The sequence below is a fragment of the Lolium perenne genome, chromosome 2 (assembly GCF_019359855.2).
Source record: "Lolium perenne isolate Kyuss_39 chromosome 2, Kyuss_2.0, whole genome shotgun sequence".
In the NCBI taxonomy this organism is placed as follows: Eukaryota; Viridiplantae; Streptophyta; class Magnoliopsida; order Poales; family Poaceae; genus Lolium; species Lolium perenne.
In genome coordinates this window covers 82,211,647-82,231,352 of record NC_067245.2, presented here as the reverse complement: position 1 = coordinate 82,231,352, position 19,706 = coordinate 82,211,647, and positions in this window count along the sequence as shown.

Here is a 19,706-nt window from a genome sequence, read left to right as displayed (position 1 = left end):
AGAAAGTTTCTCAGAAAAATATGCAATTGGACGACCCTCTTGCATCAACACACCACCAATTCCAATACCACTAGCATCACATTCAATCTCAAATTGCTTATTGAAATCAGGAAGAGCAAGCAACGATGCAGAAGTTAACAACCTTTTCAGTTCATCAAAAGCATGATCTTGGGTTGCGCCCCACTCAAAGACAACACCCTTTTTAGTCAAATCATTTAAAGGTGCAGCAATCGTACTAAAGTTGGGCACAAATCTTCTATAAAACCTAGCTAGACCATGAAAACTTCTTACTTGACTCACATTCATGGGAGTAGGACAATTTTGAATTGCTTCAATTTTAGACACATCTACTTCTACTCCATGCTTAGAGACAACGTAACCCAGAAATATAACCTTATCTTTGCAAAATGTGCACTTCTCAAGATTACCATAGAGTTTATTATCACGCAACACTTGCAAAACATGTTGAATATGTATAGTATGATCAGATTCATTGCGGCTGTAAATTAAGATGTCATCAAAGTACACAACCACAAACTAGCCAATAAAATTTCGCAAAACATGGTTCATCAGTCTCATGAAAGTGCTAGGTGCATTAGTTAAACCAAAAGGCATTACTAACCACTCATATAAACCAAATTTTGTTTTAAAGGTTGTTTTCCATTCATCCCCTTCTTTCATCCTAATTTGATGATAACCACTACGCAAATCAATTTTAGAGAAAACAGCAGCACCACTCAATTCATCTAGCATATCCTCTAAACGGGGAATAGGATGACGATATCGAATAGTAATGTTGTTTATAGCTCTACAATCTATGCACATATACCAAGTGCCATCTTTCTTAGGAACTAGAATAACAGGAACAACACAAGGACTAAGGCTTATTCGGATATAACCTTTATCGAGTAGCGCTTGTACTTGCTTCTGTATATCCTTCGTTTCTTCGGGGTTCATTCTATATGGCGCCCTATTGGGGAGCGAAGCTCCGGGGATCAAGTCGATTTGATGCTCAATATCACGCAATGGTGGTAATCCTGCGGGTACCTCCTCCGGAAACACGTCGCCGAATTCCTGCAAAACATTAGAAACACCAAGAGGAAGAGGGGTCATGTCGTTAGAAACCAAAACCGTACCCCTGTACAAAAGCACAAGAGGCATGGCTGTAGGATCCTCACTAAATTCTCTCATGTCTTCTTTGGTGGCTAATGAAACTAAGGAATTCACTCGCTCACTTTTCGTTATATCACTCACGATATTACAATTCTCTCGCCTATCTAAAGGTGCATCCTCCAAGTGTACTTCAACTTTCTGACGAGATTCATTGACAATCTGTTGTGGTGACATAGGCTGTAAGTTGATTTTCTTACCCTTGTACTCCAAGTGATATGTATTGGCACGGCCATTGTGTTGCACAGAACGGTCATAGAGCCAAGGCCGACCCAATAGTAGGTGACACACCGTCATAGGAACCACATCAAAATCAATGCAATCCTTATACGGTCCAATCTCAAACTCAACACGCACCATTTGGTTTACCTTCATCTCACCATTGTCTCTCAACCACTGAATATAGTATGGATGCGGGTGCGGTAGATACTTCAACTTCAGCTTGGTACACAACTCCTTGCTTGCTAAATTGTGACAACTCCCGTCATCAATAATAACCTTGCAAGCCTTGTCAGGACCAACTAAAGCCTTTGTTTGGAACAAGTTGCAGCACTGAGTATATGCACTAGGCAACAAATTAAGAGCACGCTGAGAGACAACAATAGTGTGAGCATCAGACGAATATGCATCTTCACCATCAGTGTCATAGTCATCATCTTCTGGAGCATTGGGATCAACATCATCTCAGTCTCATACTCATTGTCCTCATTAACTATCATAACTTTGCGGTTAGGACAATCTCTCTTGAAGTGACCCTTACCACCACATGTATGGAAATTCATATCGCGGTTGCGCGCAGTAGACATGCTAGAACCACTCAAACTTACAGCAGTTTCGGGCTTCTTTGTGTTGGACACATTGGAGACCGACTTACTAGACGGAGCAGAGTAAGGTGCGGTGCGCGTCGATGGTGCCGGCGCCGTAGATGGGGGCGCGCGAGGCGTGAAGCGCCCAGCTCCCGTAGCACGACCTTTAACCTTTGCTTCTTCAGCCAACTGTGATTTAGCTTCTCCTGCATGATGTAGCAATTGATTCATATTGGTGTAGTTGTAATGTCGAACAATGCCTTTGATATCATACTTCAATCCATTGAGAAAACGTTGCATTGTCATCTCTAGAGACTCACGGACACGGCCACGCTGCATAAGCATCTCCATCTCCATGTAGTATTCATCAACAGTCTTCACACCTTGTCTCAACAGGGTCAACTTATCATAGATAGTGCGCAAATAATTAGTGGGCACGAAACGAGAATTCATCGCCTCCTTCATAGCATGCCATGTGGTAATAGGTGGCTCACCATCCTCTTGTCGATTACGTACAAGTGCATCCCACCAACGCAATGCATAACCATCAAATTCGGAAGAAGCATGCTTGATCTTCCTATCTTCAGTGTAATTATGTAAGCGCTATAACTTCTCAATCTTCAGCTCCGAAGAGAGGTATTCTTTAACATCAGCTCCTCCTTCAAATTTGGGTATGGAGAACTTGGGCTTACCCAATCCATCTTCTTCCTCAAATCCACGACCTTGGCGTCCAAGTTCAGCGAAACCACGATGACGTGTACCACGTCTGATGTGGGCATAACCCTTTGGGTAATCAACATTGGCATACTCGATGCAAATTATGAAGATGGACCAGCGCAAGGACTCGACGAGCTGGACCCGCAAGGAATATCAACTTGGACAACAAGGACAGAAGACTCCACTACGAATCCTACTAGGACTCTTGTAAACCCTAACTTGGCTGATATATAAAGCCAGGCAGGGACACCCCTTGGGGCATATCCAGAAACATAGATCATAGAGGCGACACGCCTAGACATCGCAACCCGCAGATTAGAACTAGACTAGATCCAACAACTCCGCCTATGACGGCCCCCTGTACACATATATTTATATAGTGGATTGCTAGCAGGACGTAGCGATCCTCCACCGTGGGGATGTGAACCTGGGTACTGAAAGAACATTTCATGATCTCTGAGTTTTGTGTGTTTGTTAACAACACCGGTGACAATTTAACCGTGTGCTAAGTGGTTTACAGTTTAGGAAAAGATATCACAGGAAAATCTCGACTCACTCAAAAAGGAAGAAAAGAAGGAGGAACCTGAAGTCTGGTCCAGGCCGGCACTGCCGGCAACACCAGGCCGGCACTGCCGGCGTATCCAGGCCGGCACTGCCGGCGTGTCCAGACCGGCACTGCCGGCGTTTCTGGCCCGGCACTGCCGGCCAGCCTGTTAGCTGCTGTTTCGATATTCAGGCCGGCACTGCCGGCGGATCCTGGCCGGCACTGCCGGCGATTCTTCTCCAACGGGCAGAAAAGTAGGTGGGGTATAAATACCCCCCTTCACCTACCTTGGAAGCTTGCTCAAACCCTAAGAACTTCATCCTCCATTGCTGAGCCACCAAGAACACCAAAATCGCCAGATCTCCTCCCTCAACCACCCAAATCACTTGTGCTTTGGAGAATCGAAGGAGAAGACCCCGATCTACATCCTCACCGAAGCGTTCTTCATTTCCCCCTCTTATGCTTGAGGGCCCCCTTGCTAGTGTTCCTCTTTGGATCCCTAGTTGTTGTTGTTGATGTATGCTTGTTGATTTGTTGTGTTGTTACAGATTTGGGAGCCTCCAATTTGGTTGTGGATGTGTGCCCCAAGAACTTTGTAAAGGCCCGGTTTCCGCCTCGAGGAAATCCCTTAGTGGAAGTGGGCTAGGCCTTCGTGGCGTTGCTCACAGGAGATCTGAGTGAAGCCTTCGTGGCTGTTGGTTTGGCTTGCGTAGCAACCACACTCCTCCAAACATAGACGTACCTTCTTGCAAAGGAAGGGAACTACGGGAATCATCTCCGTGTCATCGCGTGCTCCACTCTCGGTTACCTCTATCCCACTCTATCTCTTATATATTGCTTAGCTATATCTTGCCTAGTTGATAACCTTGTCATATAGGTAAATTCACTTAGTTGCATATCTAGAGAATTTACCTTTTGTGTCAAGCCTAAATTGAAAAAGAACTAAAAATTGGTTAGCACCTATTCACCCCCCCTCTAGGTGCGGCATACGATCCTTTCAATTGGTATCAGAGCCTCGGCTCTTATTTCGGGCTTAACCGCCTAAGAGTATGCCGGACGAGGAGTCCTCGGAAGGGGCCGCCAAGATGGTCTCCGTGGAAGACTTCAATTCGTTGAAGTCCTCCATGGAAGCCCAAATGGAAAGCATGAAAAAGATGATTGCCGAGCTTTTAGCTCAGGCCCTTCCCAAGGCTCCTAGTGTAGAGGTAAAAGACACGGGTGTGTTAGATGAGGGAGAGGCTTCAGACTTACCCTCATCTACCAAACCCATGGAAGGTGATAACTTAAACACTACCAAATCCCCCATTGCATCTCCCAAGGGAACTAGTGAAAGTGAGAGCTACAATCGAGTACCTCCACCTTTCCAATCACCCGATATACCGGTTCCCCATCCTCATTTGAACATTCGGGGCGACCCACCTAAGTTTTCTATTGAAAATTTCGATACTTGGCGATTTGAGTTCCGCTCTCATGTTTGTAGTGCCTCCAATGAATTATGGAGAATCATCATGGAGGGCTTCAAGCCATACAACCCCGACAAGTTGACTAGAAGAGAAGCGGTTGATAGTCAACTCAACGTCACCGCCTTGTACATGATTCAAACTAGTGTGGGGACAAAGGAATTGCATCGTGTCCGGAACTACACCACCGCCAAGGAAGCTTGGGAGGGTTTGACCTCGAGTTGCATTGGAAGTGAGAGCACAAGGAGGAACAAGTATAATGCTCTCAAGAATAAAGCCGAAGGGTTCATGAGGCTACCGGATGAAGATCATGAAGACATGTATGGAAGACTTCTCACCGTTGCCGATGCCTTCCGGCTTGTTGGTGCCACCCACATCAATGATTCTTGGATCAAGGAGAAGTACATTGAATGCATGATGCCATTTGTACCCATTGATGTCAAGACTCTTGTGGGAAGGGAATGCTATTCCTCTCTCACCTCTCAACAAGTCGTGCACGAGTTGCAAGCTCTCAAGGTGCTTGAGGAAACCTCTCATGATTCTCGCAATCGTGCTATTGGGATGGCAAAAGGGTCCAACCTTGCCTTGGTGGTCAACTCCGTTGAAGAAGTGGTTCCTCAAGAATCTTATAGAGCATCTTGGAGTATGACCTATCCGGAAGATTTGCAATGCCACTACCATGATCACATGGCCTTCCATGCAAAATCCTTTTGGGTTGATCCCTCCAAGGCCAAGGAAGACAACATCAAGAGGAACAACAAAAATGGGTTCACTAGCTTTGGTCCAAAGACAAGATCATGCTACAATTGTGATGACAAGCGCCACTTCATTGCCGAATGCCCCTATGAGAATAGAGAGCTTCATAATGGGAGGCTCATTCCCAAGGACAAGAGCAAAGACTTAAAGGGCAAATATTCAAAGCCCCTCAACAAGAAGTTCTACAACAACAAGACCAAGAAGGGCAAGAGGCCCTCAAGAGTTGTGCTAGTAACAAGGGAAGAATATTCTACCGATGAAGTTGAAAGTTCTAGTGGTGATGAAGATGAAGAAAGCTCAAAGGAATTAGCCGCCATCGTCACCACCAACACACCCTCTTCATCTCTCTTTGAATCTCCCAATGAGAACCCTCAAATCAAGAATGCACATTGCTTCATGGCAAGGTCCTCCTTGGACACACCTATTGTGCTATCAACTCAAGAAGAATATACCTCCGGAGATGATGATGTTGATGATGAAGAAGATGCAACCTCTAATGGATTGGTCGCTCTTGCCTCCCTCTCCACCAACGCTTCATCATCAAGTGAATCCCCCAATGAGGTCATTCATGTGGAGGAAGAAAGTTGCCTTATGGCTAAATCCTCCGAGGTATCATCCCCTAACCCCTCTATGCCTAACTTATCTAGTGATCTAGGGGTTGATGATGCTAGTCTAAAAGTGAAACAAGAAATGCTAGAGTTTGATGATTTCATTCTTAACCTACAAGGTAACACTAAGAAGCATGTTTCTAGCCTCATGGTTCGTATAGCTCAACAAAGTGATATGCTTGAGAAAAAGGGTCAAATAGAGAGAGAAGACTCTCTTGAAATCCATGCTCTTAAAAATGCTCTTGAGGAAAGTCAAGAAACTATAGCTTCTCTTGAGGAGAGGATAGAAACTCTTGAAGAGCCTCAAGATAAAATTAACAAGCTCACTAAAGCTAGAGATCTTGCTAGGGCTAAGTCTAAAGTGCTTAAAAAGGAAAAGGCCCAATTTGAGGTTGATCATGAGAAACTTGTGAAAGATCTAGATGAACTAGACAAAGCTCACAAAGCTTTGAAGAGTGAATACACTCTCTTATCCAAGTCTTATGAGCAACTTCAAATTAGGCTTGCCTCATATGATGTGCCTAGCTCCTCTACTCCTTCATGTGATCATGCAAATGTTATTGAGGAAAATGCTAGGTTGAAAGATGAACTTGCTAGGACCTCCTCTCCCCAAAGTAAACTTTCTTTGGATGATCTTTTGAGTAAGCAAAGATCAAACAATGGGAAGGAGGGACTTGGTTTTAATTCCAAGGCTAAAAAGGCAAACAAGAAAAGACCAAGCCCGCACATGAGAAAGCTAATGGTGAACCCCGAAAGGGTAACACCATTAATGATGATGGTGCGGGAATAGATAATCCTCACTATGTTCTCTTTAAAGATTATTATGGTGATGTTTATGCTAAGTATGTTGGTCCATATGATGGTTACGTTGCTTGGTCTATTTGGGTCCCAAAGACCCTTGTTGCTAACAAAAGAGGACCCATTGAAAAATGGGTACCTAAATCCAAGAATTGATCTCATGTAGGACTATGCCACCGGAGGTTCAAAATGGGTACTTGATAGTGGATGTACAAGTCATATGACCGGCGGCAAGAACCTCGTCAAGGAGTTGAGGCCTAACATAAATGATATCACCGTCTCCTTTGGCGATAATTCTACATCTGAGGTATTGGGTTTTGGCAAGGTTGTGGTTGCACACAACATTACTCTTGTGGATGTCATGCTTGTCAAAACCCTTGGTTACAATTTGCTTTCCGTTTCCGCCCTTGGCAAGATGGGTTTCGCCGTCTTTATTGATAATGATATTGTGGTCCTCTTGTGGAGCAAGACTCTAAAAGTCGCATTCGTTGGGTATCGCGAACACAACTTGTATGTGGTGGACTTTTCGGGGACCACCACGTCAAGTGCGATGTGCCTATTCGGAAAGGCGGACGTGGGTTGGTTGTGGCATCGCCGCCTAGCCCATGTCAACATGAGAACTTTGCAAAGTCTTCACAAGGGGAACCATATTGTGGGACTAATGGAAAATGTGTCTTTTGCCAAAGATCGTGTTTGTAGGGCTTGTGTTGAAGGCAAAATGCATGACTCTCCGCATCCAAGCAAGACCATCATCTCTTCCAAGAGGATCTTGGAGCTCCTTCATGTGGATCTCTTTGGTCCCGTTACTCATGCAAGTCTTGGTGCGAAGAAACATTGCTTGGTGATTGTCGATGACTACTCAAGATACACTTGGGTTTACTTTCTCAAGACGAAAGATGAGACTCAACAAGTATTCATTGATTTTGCTACCGAGGTGCAACGCCAACACAACCTCCTCATTATGGCAATAAGAAGTGACAACGGCTCCGAGTTCAAGAACTACACACTCAATGATTTTCTTAGTGATGAGGGGATTCGTCATCAATATTCCGCTGCTTACACCCCTCAACAAAATGGTGTTGCGGAGAGGAAGAACCGGACTCTTATGGATATGGCGAGGTCTATGATGGCGGAGTATAAATCCCACTATAACTTTTGGGCCGAAGCCATCTCCACCGCTTGTCACTCCTCCAACCGGCTATATCTCCGCAAGGGCTTGAACAAGACTCCATATGAAATACTCACCGGGAACAAGCCTAATATCTCATACTTCAAGGTGTTCGGGTGTAAGTGTTTCTACAAAATCAAAGGGGTTCGTTTGTCTAAATTTGCTCCTAAAGCTTTGGAGGGTATATTTGTTGGTTACGGTGCCGAATCTCACACTTATAGAATCTTTGATGTATCCTCCGGGATTATCATTGAATCTTGTAGTGTGAAGTTCGAAGAAAATGATGGCTCCCAAGTGGGGCAAGTTGATGTTTGTGCAGGTGATGAAATACCTCAAGATGCCATAGTAAGAATGGGTGTGGGATTTTTCCGCCCCATTGAGGGACACGGTGTGGCGTCTCGGGAAGGACTATGCTCTACCATGGTGGAGCCCTCATCTTCTCAACATCAACAAACCCCATCAAGTGAAGCAAATGATGCACCAACCCAAGAACAAGAACAAAACCCTCCCCCTTGTGTGCAAGATCAAGGACAAGATCAAGGACAAGATCAACCACGGATTCATGATGGATCCGATGAATATCCTTTCAACATTCTACTCTCACCGGATAATGTCCAAGATCAAGCACATGAGGATGAGCAACCTCAAGTAATTGAGGAAGCTCAAATTGAAGGTCAAGACGGGGACCCAAATGATCAAGTTGATCAAGTGACACCTCCAAGGCCAAGAAGAACCAAGGAGGAGATCGAGGCCCGTCGTTTGGCAAGAAGAGATAGGACCCTTGAAATTCGTGGACACACTCATGATAAGGTCCTCGGTGATGTTCGAGCAAAAGTCTCCACAAGAAGGCAATTGGCTAACTTTAGCAATCATCATGCCTATATCTCCGTTGTGGAACCCAAGAAAGTGTTTGAAGCCCTTGAAGATTCGGATTGGGTTGAAGCCATGCATGAGGAACTCAACAACTTCAAGCGCAACAAAGTGTGGACCTTAGTAGAGAAGCCAAAGGAGTGCCGCAATGTTATAGGCACTAAATGGATATTCAAGAACAAGCAAGATGAGTTTGGAAATATTGTGAGGAACAAGGCAAGATTGGTGGCTCAAGGTTTCTCTCAAGTTGAAGGGATTGACTTTGGAGAGACCTATGCTCCCGTGGCTCGTCTTGAGTCCATCCGTATCCTTCTTGCTTATGCATCGCATCATAACTTTAAGCTACAACAAATGGATGTGAAAAGTGCTTTTCTTAATGGTCCTTTGCATGAAGAGGTGTATGTTAAGCAACCCCCGGGGTTCGAGGATCTCAACTTTCCTAACCATGTCTACAAGCTTGATAAAGCACTTTATGGTCTCAAACAAGCTCCTAGAGCTTGGTATGAGCACCTTAAGGAATTGTTGGTAGACCGTGGGTTTGATGTTGGGCTAATCGACCCCACTCTTTTTACTAAGAGAGTCAATGGGGAGCTTTTCGTTTGCCAATTATATGTTGATGATATTATATTTGGCTCTACTAACAAAGCTTTCAATGATGAATTCTCAAAGCTTATGACCGATAGGTTTGAGATGTCTATGATGGGAGAGATGAAGTTCTTCCTTGGTTTTGAGATCAAGCAATTGAGAGAAGGAACCTTCATCAATCAAGCAAAATATCTCCAAGACATGCTCATGAGGTTCAAGATGACCGAATGAAGGGTGTTGCCACTCCTATGGTTACCAAATGTCATCTTGCACTTGATCCCAATGGTAAAGAGGTGGATCAAAAGGTATATCGCTCCATGATTGGATCCTTGCTTTACCTTTGTGCATCTAGACCGGACATAGTGTTGAGTGTTGGTGTGTGTGCAAGGTATCAAGCTTCTCCTAAGGAGAGCCACATGATAGCTCTCAAGAGAATCTTTCGATATTTGGTTGATACCCCAAGATATGGTATTTGGTACCCCAAAGGCTCAAGTTTTATTCTCAATGGGTACACCGATGCGGATTGGGCGGGAGACAAGGATGATAGGAAATCAACCTCGGGGGCTTGCCAATTTCTTGGTAGGTCCTTGGTGTGTTGGTCATCTAAGAAGCAAAATTGCATATCTCTCTCCACCGCCGAAGCCGAATATGTTGCCGCCGCAAGTGGATGCACTCAATTGTTATGGATGAGGCAAACTTTAAAGGAATACGGTGTCATTTGTGACAAAGTGCCTCTATTATGTGACAATGAAAGTGCTATCAAGATTGCGTATAATCCGGTGCAACATTCAAGAACGAAGCATATTGAGATCCGGAATCATTTCATTAGGGATCATGTTGCCCGTGGTGATATTGAGCTTACCTATGTTCCTACCAAAGATCAACTTGCCGATATATTCACGAAGCCTCTTGATGAAGCAAGGTTCACTTATTTGAGGAATGAGCTAAATATCATCGATTCAAGGAGTATAGCTTGACTATCTTGCAAACACACCTTCGTCTCAAAACTTTATTTGGTTTAGATGTGGGCATGGAAATAGGGGGAGTGCGGTTTAAATTATTGAGCTATCCCTCCCCCCATAATGCCAACATTAATGATTTCATTCTCGTTATATCATATGTTGATATGTGAGCTTAAATGATGAGTATTGGTTTGGACCCTAGATATATCTTCGCGGTGCCATACCATAACACTCATATATGGTGGCCTAGGCCACCACACTCTTCTTCGTGAAGAGTTGGAGTTATTTGGATTTTCATTGGATCTTTTTGACATCTCCTTGTTTATGGGAAATCACTCATTTTTGGCCTTCATTTGATTTATTTGCAAAAATGAGTGATCATGTACCATCTCACAGTTTGGCGTATCTATCCTAAGCCTCACCTTTCCTAAAGAAACCATATCTATCTCCATACTCTAAAACTCCGCAATTTTTCGAGGGTTTTTGGGCTGTGGGCAGCTTCGGCGGCACTGCCGGCGTGTCCACACCGGCACTGCCGCTGTTGGCGTGGGATATGTAGTGGACCCGCAAAGGGGGTTAGGGCAACTGCCCTTTTTCCTTCCCCAGCGCGTGTCTCCTCCTCCCATCCGACTCCAGCCGCCGCCGCCGTCGCCCCTGCCCTCTGGCCGCCGTCCCGGGCTCTCCTTCCTCCTCTGGTCGGTTGATCCAGGCAGGGCCCCCTCCCCTCCATGGCTTCCTCCTCCGGTTAGTCTCCCTCCTCTCTCTCCCTCTCTAGATTGGGTAGACCTCTCTAGAAGAAAGATGGGTGGACGATTCTTTCCGTAAGTTTTGCCATAGAGGTGGATAACCTTGTGCATGGTTTTGTGAAAGTTTGAGGAACAATGTTTGAGTCTAGAGCAGATCTGGCGATTTTTCCTGTTGACCGGCACTGCCGCCCCCTCCCCACCGGCCGGGTTGGGCTGGCACCGCGCCTCGTCTCACCGGCTTGCCCGGTCGGGCTGGCATCGCCGCTCAGTACCTCCCAAGACTGCCGGTGAAGCTGTGCCCAGATCTTCTTTAGCCTTTTTCTTGTTGTATCTTAAACGTATCATTCATCATGCCTTGTTTATCAAGATTGCTCTGTTTTAGTGTACCTTATCATATGCTTCTTCCATCCATTGCTATCACAGGTGCAGGTGCTGACCCTCATCGCTTCAACTCAGGAAAACGGACGTTACCGAGTGACTTTGAAGCTGAAGTCCTACCTGTGAAGAAGTCGTCTCGTCGGGAGAAGAACATGGCTCCGGTTGAACCTCGAGCTAATCTCATCAGGAGGTTGAGAGGCATGCCTGTTGGGAAGTGGCCCGATCATGAGTATGCTCGACTGCGTCAGACCAACATCTACACCACTCCCAAGGCCACCAATTGCTCTGAGCTGTTCTGGACTAAGTATCAAGAGAAGATTTTTGATGATCTCTATGCTCATGCCACCTACAAAGTCGCTCCTATGCATCACATCAACTTTTCTCACATGGATAAACATGTCCAATACTTTGCAGAAGCTCGAGAGATTTGTGAGCAGTTTGGTCTCTTTCCTCTTATGAAGTTCCAGCAGCCTTACAGTGTGGATGTGATTGGGCAATTCTTTGCCACAGTTTATGTTGACAATGATGATGCCAAGACTATGACTTGGATGACAGAGGGTCGCTTGCTACATGGCACTTGGGACCAATTTGCAGCTTGCCTTGGTTATCCTGTGCTCCCTGACAATGCAGATGGATATTTTAGAGCTCACACCTCTCCCAAGCCCATTGAGAAGGCTCTCCTTGCTGATCTCTATCTTGAAGGAGAAGTGGTATATGGATCTCAGAAATTTCTTCGCCCGGTGTATGACATCCTCCTCCGCATTTATCGAGAGGTCCTTAATCCCAAGGTTGGTTGCGTTGACCAGATCTATGGATTGGGAACTTGTTATATCTCTCTCATCAGCACCGTGACTCTGGGATTCAGCTTGATGTGATGGACTTTCTGTGGAATGAGTTTTGGGCATGCATTATTGCTCGCAAGGCTCCTGTTTTTGCCCCTTACTTCATGCGCTTCATATGCTCTCGTTGGGACAATGCTGGATATGGCATACTCTCTGATGAGGTAGGTGTTTTGGTACCTCACAAGGCTAAGGATCTCAAGGTCAAGACTCACGACAACCCTCCTCGTCTTCCCAATGATGAGGATTCTGCTGAAGAAGACTCTGATTTTGAGTTTGCACCTCCTGCTGACAATGGCTGGTTTGCTCGCATAGAGGCCAAGTTGGCCAAGATGTTCTGCCTCAAGTCTGACATCAACAGGCGTCAGTATTAGGCTCATAGGGAGCGGAAAATGGACAGGAGGAACACAAAGCTCATCATGCGCAAGTTGGATATTCCTGTTGAAAGTGGATCTGAGGAGGTCATCACTCCTGAAGAAGAATGGCTCTCCAAGCATGGCAATGTGTCTGAGTTTGAACAGCTTGGGCTCCCCGGTCCTTCTCGCCGTCGGCGCCCTCCTAGTGATGATGTTGAGCCCGCCGAGTCTGAAGAGGATGAAGAGTCGGAGGACGATGAAGAGACGGAGGATGAGTGAGCTCTCATGGGACGTTGTAGCATCGCTTCTTTTCTCCTTTTTGGTGTCTTGATGCCAAAGGGGGAGAAGAAGGTCTAGTAGGACTTGCACGGGATTTGCTAGGGTGGTTTAAGGGCACAAGCATTTGCTTTTTATCATTCCGTTAAAGCTTGTGTCCTCCTTTTATCTTCTATGTTATGTTGAACCTTATCTTGTGTTTTATGTGTCCTTTGTGTGGTGAACTATTGCTATGGTTTCGGTATTCTATATGGTTGAGAGTATTGTCATGGATTGGTATGATCATCTTATATCTCATATTGTCCATGGATCTATCTCAATTTGATACTTGATGTGATTATGGGATTCTTGTTCATAATATTGAGGCTATTGTCTTGAAATGTTAAGGATGTCAGTATGAAAAGGTATGATCTTAACTTGTCATCTTTTATCTTTTCCCATACATTATATGCCTTATGTCTTATGAGCATTGTGCTTACTATCTTGTTAGTTGAAGTTGCTCTATACCTAATTATATACATTCTTGCACTAAATTTCTCGCATGCACACATCTAGGGGGAGTTTCTCTCTTCTGTCAAACATATAGATATTCTTGCTCTATTCTTTGCAAAATCCCGGTATTGTCATCAAACACCAAAAAGGGGGAGATTGAAAGAACATTTCATGATCTCTGAGTTTTGTGTGTTTGTTAACAACACCGGTGACAATTTAACCGTGTGCTAAGTGGTTTACAGTTTAGGAAAAGATATCACAGGAAAATCTCGACTCACTCAAAAAGGAAGAAAAGAAGGAGGAACCTGAAGTCTGGTCCAGCGCATCGCAACACCAGCAAGATCGACGGCGTATCCGGGCAAGATCGCCGGCGTGTCCAGACCGGGCATCGCTGGCGTGCACCCAAGATCTGCCGGCGCTTTCTGCCCGGCACGGCCACTCGTTAGTCATTGCTTGATATTCAGGGATCGCCGGCTGGATCCAGCCAAGATCGCCGACGATTCTTCTCCAACGGGCGAGAAAAGTAGGTGGGGTATAAATACCCCCCTTCACCTACCTTGGAAGCTTGCTCAAACCCTAAGAACTTCATCCTCCATTGCTGAGCCACCAAGAACACCAAAATCGCCAGATCTCCTCCCTCAACCACCCAAATCACTTGTGCTTTGGAGAATCGAAGGAGAAGACCCCGATCTACATCCTCACCGAAGCGTTCTTCATTTCCCCCTCTTATGCTTGAGGGCCCCCTTGCTAGTGTTCCTCTTTGGATCCCTAGTTGTTGTTGTTGATGTATGCTTGTTGATTTGTTGTGTTGTTACAGAATTGGGAGCCTCCAATTTGGTTGTGGATGTGTGCCCCAAGAACTTTGTAAAGGCCCGGTTTCCGCCTCGAGGAAATCCCTTAGTGGAAGTGGGCTAGGCCTTCGTGGCGTTGCTCACAGGAGATCTGAGTGAAGCCTTCGTGGCTGTTGGTTTGGCTTGCGTAGCAACCACACTCCTCCAAACGTAGACGTACCTTCTTGCAAAGGAAGGGAACTACGGGAATCATCTCCGTGTCATCGCGTGCTCCACTCTCGGTTACCTCTATCCCACTCTATCTCTTATATATTGCGTAGCTATATCTTGCCTAGTTGATAACCTTGTCATATAGGTAAATTCACTTAGTTGCATATCTAGAGAATTTACCTTTTGTGTCAAGCCTAAATTGAAAAAGAACTAAAAATTGGTTAGCACCTATTCACCCCCACTCTAGGTGCGGCATACGATCCTTTCAGGTACGTCGTGTATCGCCTCGCTCCCGGAACTTCCGTCGTCGCCTTTCTCTAAAACCCAAGCCCCTCATGGTTAGCATTGCCGAGGAACCGCCTCGTCAATTGTCGCCGTCTGTGGGAAACGCGTCGACTGGATTTTGTAATCTGGGCGGGATCCATCATCAAATTCGTCATCAACAGCTTCATCCGGAGGTCCGCTGGATTATTTCTGCACAAGCGCGGAGTGATTCGTCAAAAGTAACCGGGCCGCCTCTACCGATCTACATCAACAATTACGGTTGCAGCCCGGAAATCCCATACTACATATACGTGGGCGTCCCAGGCTTATCCTGGGCGTCCATTTATGCTTCAAAATTCGTGCAGCCAGCACTCTACATTGCAAAGAACCCCTTAGGTATATTTTTCAGTTCAGTACAAAAACATCTCCACAATTTACAACAAGATACCGTTCCATCCTTGTTTCTTTCCATGCATCTGACCATGAACAGATTTTGGATCTCACAACGAACACCATGCATGAATTAGTACATGATTAGTGTAATAGTAGGAACAATTAGTAGGTACAATTAGTACACTACATACTAATTTCCGTCAGAGGAACCATTTTACATTTGCTGTAGTACTGAATCCAAAGCACCGCATCATACTCCTACCTTGCCGAGCCATCAAGGCATCAACATCAGTACGGATTCAAAGAATTAGTACTCGTACATAATTCTTGCTACATTACAAAATTCATGCAAAGTTAATTCGTATCAGTGTTCCACTAACGAAAGTTCTTGCCGTACATTATTTCACTTTGCATGCAAGAATCTTCAATACATGCACGAACAAAGAGATGAATTAGAAAACCATACAGGAAGAAAAAAAGAGCCATGGATAACCATTTGCGCACAGACGATTCAAAGCATCATTATCACGCAGAAACATCAACATGAATTCGGATCCAGAAAAATTCGGATACAACAATCCAACAGACATCAATAGACTTCTTTCGGAACAAATATGCATGTAGTACATGTATTTTGTCCAAGAACCAACACAACAAATAATCAAATCTTCAGAAAGAAATAAGAAATCTCCCAAGAACAGAGGGGAACCAACACATCTAGGGTGGCCACGGATCAAGGCCCTAAAAGCCCAGATCTGTGCCCTTCAAGCCCAGATCGAGCATGACTCTAATCCGCCATGGAGGAGGGAACATCCCCTCGCGCCGTCATGTGCAGATCCATGGCGTCGCTGGCCTCATCGTTGGGAAGAGGAGGCTGTCGGCTCATCGTTGGGCAGAGGAGGCCGCCGGCTCATCGCTGGGCAGGGGATGAAGCCCTGGCCGTCGCGCGTCGACTGAGATGTTGTGAAGGCCTCGCCATGTTCGACGGAGCTGGGGTGTGGTGGTTGAGGGAGGTGGAGAGAGAGGGGATTAGACGAGAGAGAGATGGTGGAGTGCCCCGTGCGGGAGTAGAGACAGGAACAAGAAGTACATGTCAATCTTCTGGTCTGTAGGGATGCGATCCTGTACTAGGTACAGGATGGTTTTTGTAAAATTGACTTACGCGAATCTTGAAAAAATGCTGCCCGCTGGATAAGCCTGGGACGCCCACCAGTATGTAGAATCGCTGCGTCGGGTTGCAGCCGCATATTCACCGTATTAGATTCTAGCCATGAGTCTGGAACGCGACACAGGAAGATTCAGCGTCAATACGGACATCTCCAATCGAAGCAGCAAAACCATCGTGTCTGCTATCCATCAAGATCAGATGGATTAGATGTACTATGAAGCGATGGTGATCAATTACGTCTATCTAGGTAAACGTGTTCGGCAGGTATACTAATCTATAATATCTATAAAGTTGATCCCCATTATGTTTGCAAGCTTAACATGCACAGTATCCACGACATCTGGTCATCTGAAAGCCCTCGGGCTAACACGGCCGGCTCGCGTCGTTTGATTCTGATTGCCCCTCATTCCGTTTTATTCGTTATGTTCTGTTTTTTGAGCGATCATAGATATTGTCCGGCCCAGCCCATAACACCCTGCAGTATTCTCTAAGCTAGCCCACCAGGCCACCACACTTCTTTATTCTTTTCCCAGGCTGCAACCCGAAGCGACCATCAAGCCAGCAAAAGAGACAGCGTCAACGTATCAATTGGACACTTTCCCCTTTCTTCCCTCTCACCTCGCTACAGTAACTCGCCCCTTTGAGAGTCCGCCGTTCATCACCTCCCTCGCCGGCCCGATCCAGAATCTCCTCCGTCGGCTTCGCCGGCCGGAGTGGAGGATGGAGAGGCGCCTGGCAGCATGTATATAGTAGTATAGGATGGATTTCTCTGTTGTTTACCCTTGTGGAGTATGCGAGTAGGAGGCCGGATCCCCACGGCCAGATCCGGCCCGTCCTCGCCTTCTTCTTCGTGGCTGTCCTTCTCCGGTGGCAGGAGAGGCGGCAGGCGGCGAGGTGGTGGCGTGGCATCTTCGCCAATAAGGCCCTCCCCTTCTTCCTTCATCATCCGATGCGGTTGCATGTGAGCGGCAACCAGATCGTGGAGCTTCTCCTTCCTGGCTCTCGTCCATGGCGGACGGTCAAAGGAGGAAGAAAATCCGGGGATGACTTCCTCAATAAGCTCATCTTCTGGGTCCGCCGGCGTCGCCATCATCAACGCTCGTCTTCCCGAGTCCGTGGCAGGTTCTTCGGGCCAGGCGGGTCATTTTCATCGTCGCGATGCAGAGTAGGCCCTGCTACTTCTTCGATTCTGCCTCATCTGCAGCTTTCCCTGGATCCAAGCGCCAAGGTGGTGACAAGCAGGGGAATTTGCATGGTGGGTGGGTGGCGGAGGTGGCACCGGAGCTCTTCAGAAGCGATACTTTCGAGCAGCACATCGGCGGCGATCTTGCTAGCCGTTATCTACGCCAGTGAAGCTTGGCGATTTTTCAACCTCCATCGGAGGCCCTCTCAGAGATTGGAGGTCGCGTTCATCGTCGACTTCAATGCAAGTGGTGCCGTCCCCGCCTTGAAGCCCGACGGCGGCTCTCTGGTCTCTTGCTCGCCGGTGGGGATAGAGAAGGACCTGATTGCAATCTTCTTTTTCCTTCTGAGGTCTTTTCTGCATTTACCAGGGACCTATGTGTTATTTCTCTTTTTCATGGGGTCCTTTGTAACGTCCTGTACACCCACCGCTTGGAATTAACGATGCTTCTACGCCCTTCGGGAAAAAAAAAAAAACGTATCAATTGCCGGTTGCGCCGTCGCTAGATGTTTCCAGCGACACCACCAGAAACTGTCATGCCTTCCCCTCTCCCGTGTATCTTGTCTTTACTTCTCTTAAAATTGAATAGTAACGCCCGCTTGCTTCACATCTCCCACGCCGCAATACAAAGGGTCATTCTGGCTTTGATCGGCTGAGCTTCCCGCATCGGTGGATCCATATATTTGAGGCCCTCGGTAGCCCCGTGAATCCGGCTGAGCTTCCCACAAGGTCTTCATAAGGTGTAAGATTCAAAGCGCATCTTCAGGTCAAGGAATCAGTCTGTCCAAGTTGTTCACATGTTTTCATCTCATCTGTCCTGGCCGTCGATTATCATATATTCGTAAGTTTTCTGCAATTTGTAGTAGTATAAATTTTCCTGCCTACACCCGCGTGAGAAAAGGTTTCTACATACTACCTATTCCTGACCGTATATCTTCAACGCCCTTCTTCTATTAGTCGCTCTAATTTTTGGATTATCTTGGTATACATACTGAAATCTCCAGCTCCTACGTTAAAAGTAATGTGAGGTTTCAATATTCATAGCATGGAAATTCTTCTCAGCAAAGCATTTGTGGTTTGCACCTAACGTGTTGGTCGTTTAGATGAAATCTGTAGCTCATATGCCATGTTCGAAGTAAAAGAACTGTAAGGTTTCAGTATGGGCATCCAGGAAATTCTTCTCAGCAAGCATTTAGATTGTTTATGAATACCTTCAGGCTATGAGTTGTCAGATATTGTATAATAATATAACAAAGGTATGTCATCTGAAATTCCACCTTCCAAAGTTCGAATTGCTTTCTTTTGACCGCTGATATTATTTTTGGCATGCAACTCCAGTTCAGTTATTACATACAAGATGAATGTCCAAGCTATGATAACCCACTTAGGTAGAGACTTTCCACACCACATTTACTATTTAACACTTTTTAATATTTATAATATCTCACCTTATCTGATCAGCTCAAATACAAAGAGACAGCTCCACTCTTCTAAGGATGAAGATGTCCATAATCAAAGGTATATCATCAGTTCTCTATTTCTTATTGCACTGCAATTCTCCATTTTCAAATGCTATATTGCACATATTTTTTTGCATCATAATCTAAAGCAGAAACACCATACTGAATACTAATCACGAGCATCAAGAATAAATAGATGTAATTATCCACATGAAAACATATCTTCAATTTATATATTTCTGGCCACTATGCTACTTTATGCCACATAACTAGAAAAGTTGATTGTACATCTTATCAGAAATTTTCAAATGAACTCTCCATTTTGAATTGTTAAATGCATCCTCAATTGGAAATACTGACCCACATGTTCATTTGCAAATATCAAGGATGTTCTACGAAAAAGGGTCACCATGATGACAAGTTACTGGCTGTTGATGCTGCAGATCTCTGGGCATGTTTTGATGAATAAAGGTCGCAATGGTGCAAGTGACAACTATAGTCGTTTCCATAGAATTTTAGAATATTATTTCTTTCTCTCTTATGTTCTCCTTTTGAATGTGAGGCATAGATAATATTCAGTGTGGTTGTTATCTTCCTATAGATCAACAAAACAAATTCATATCTTTGGTTTTCCATACTCTCCATGTTATTTTTGCAACATGTGTCTTTGTCTTATTTCATTACTTTGGATTTCCATATTGTTCAT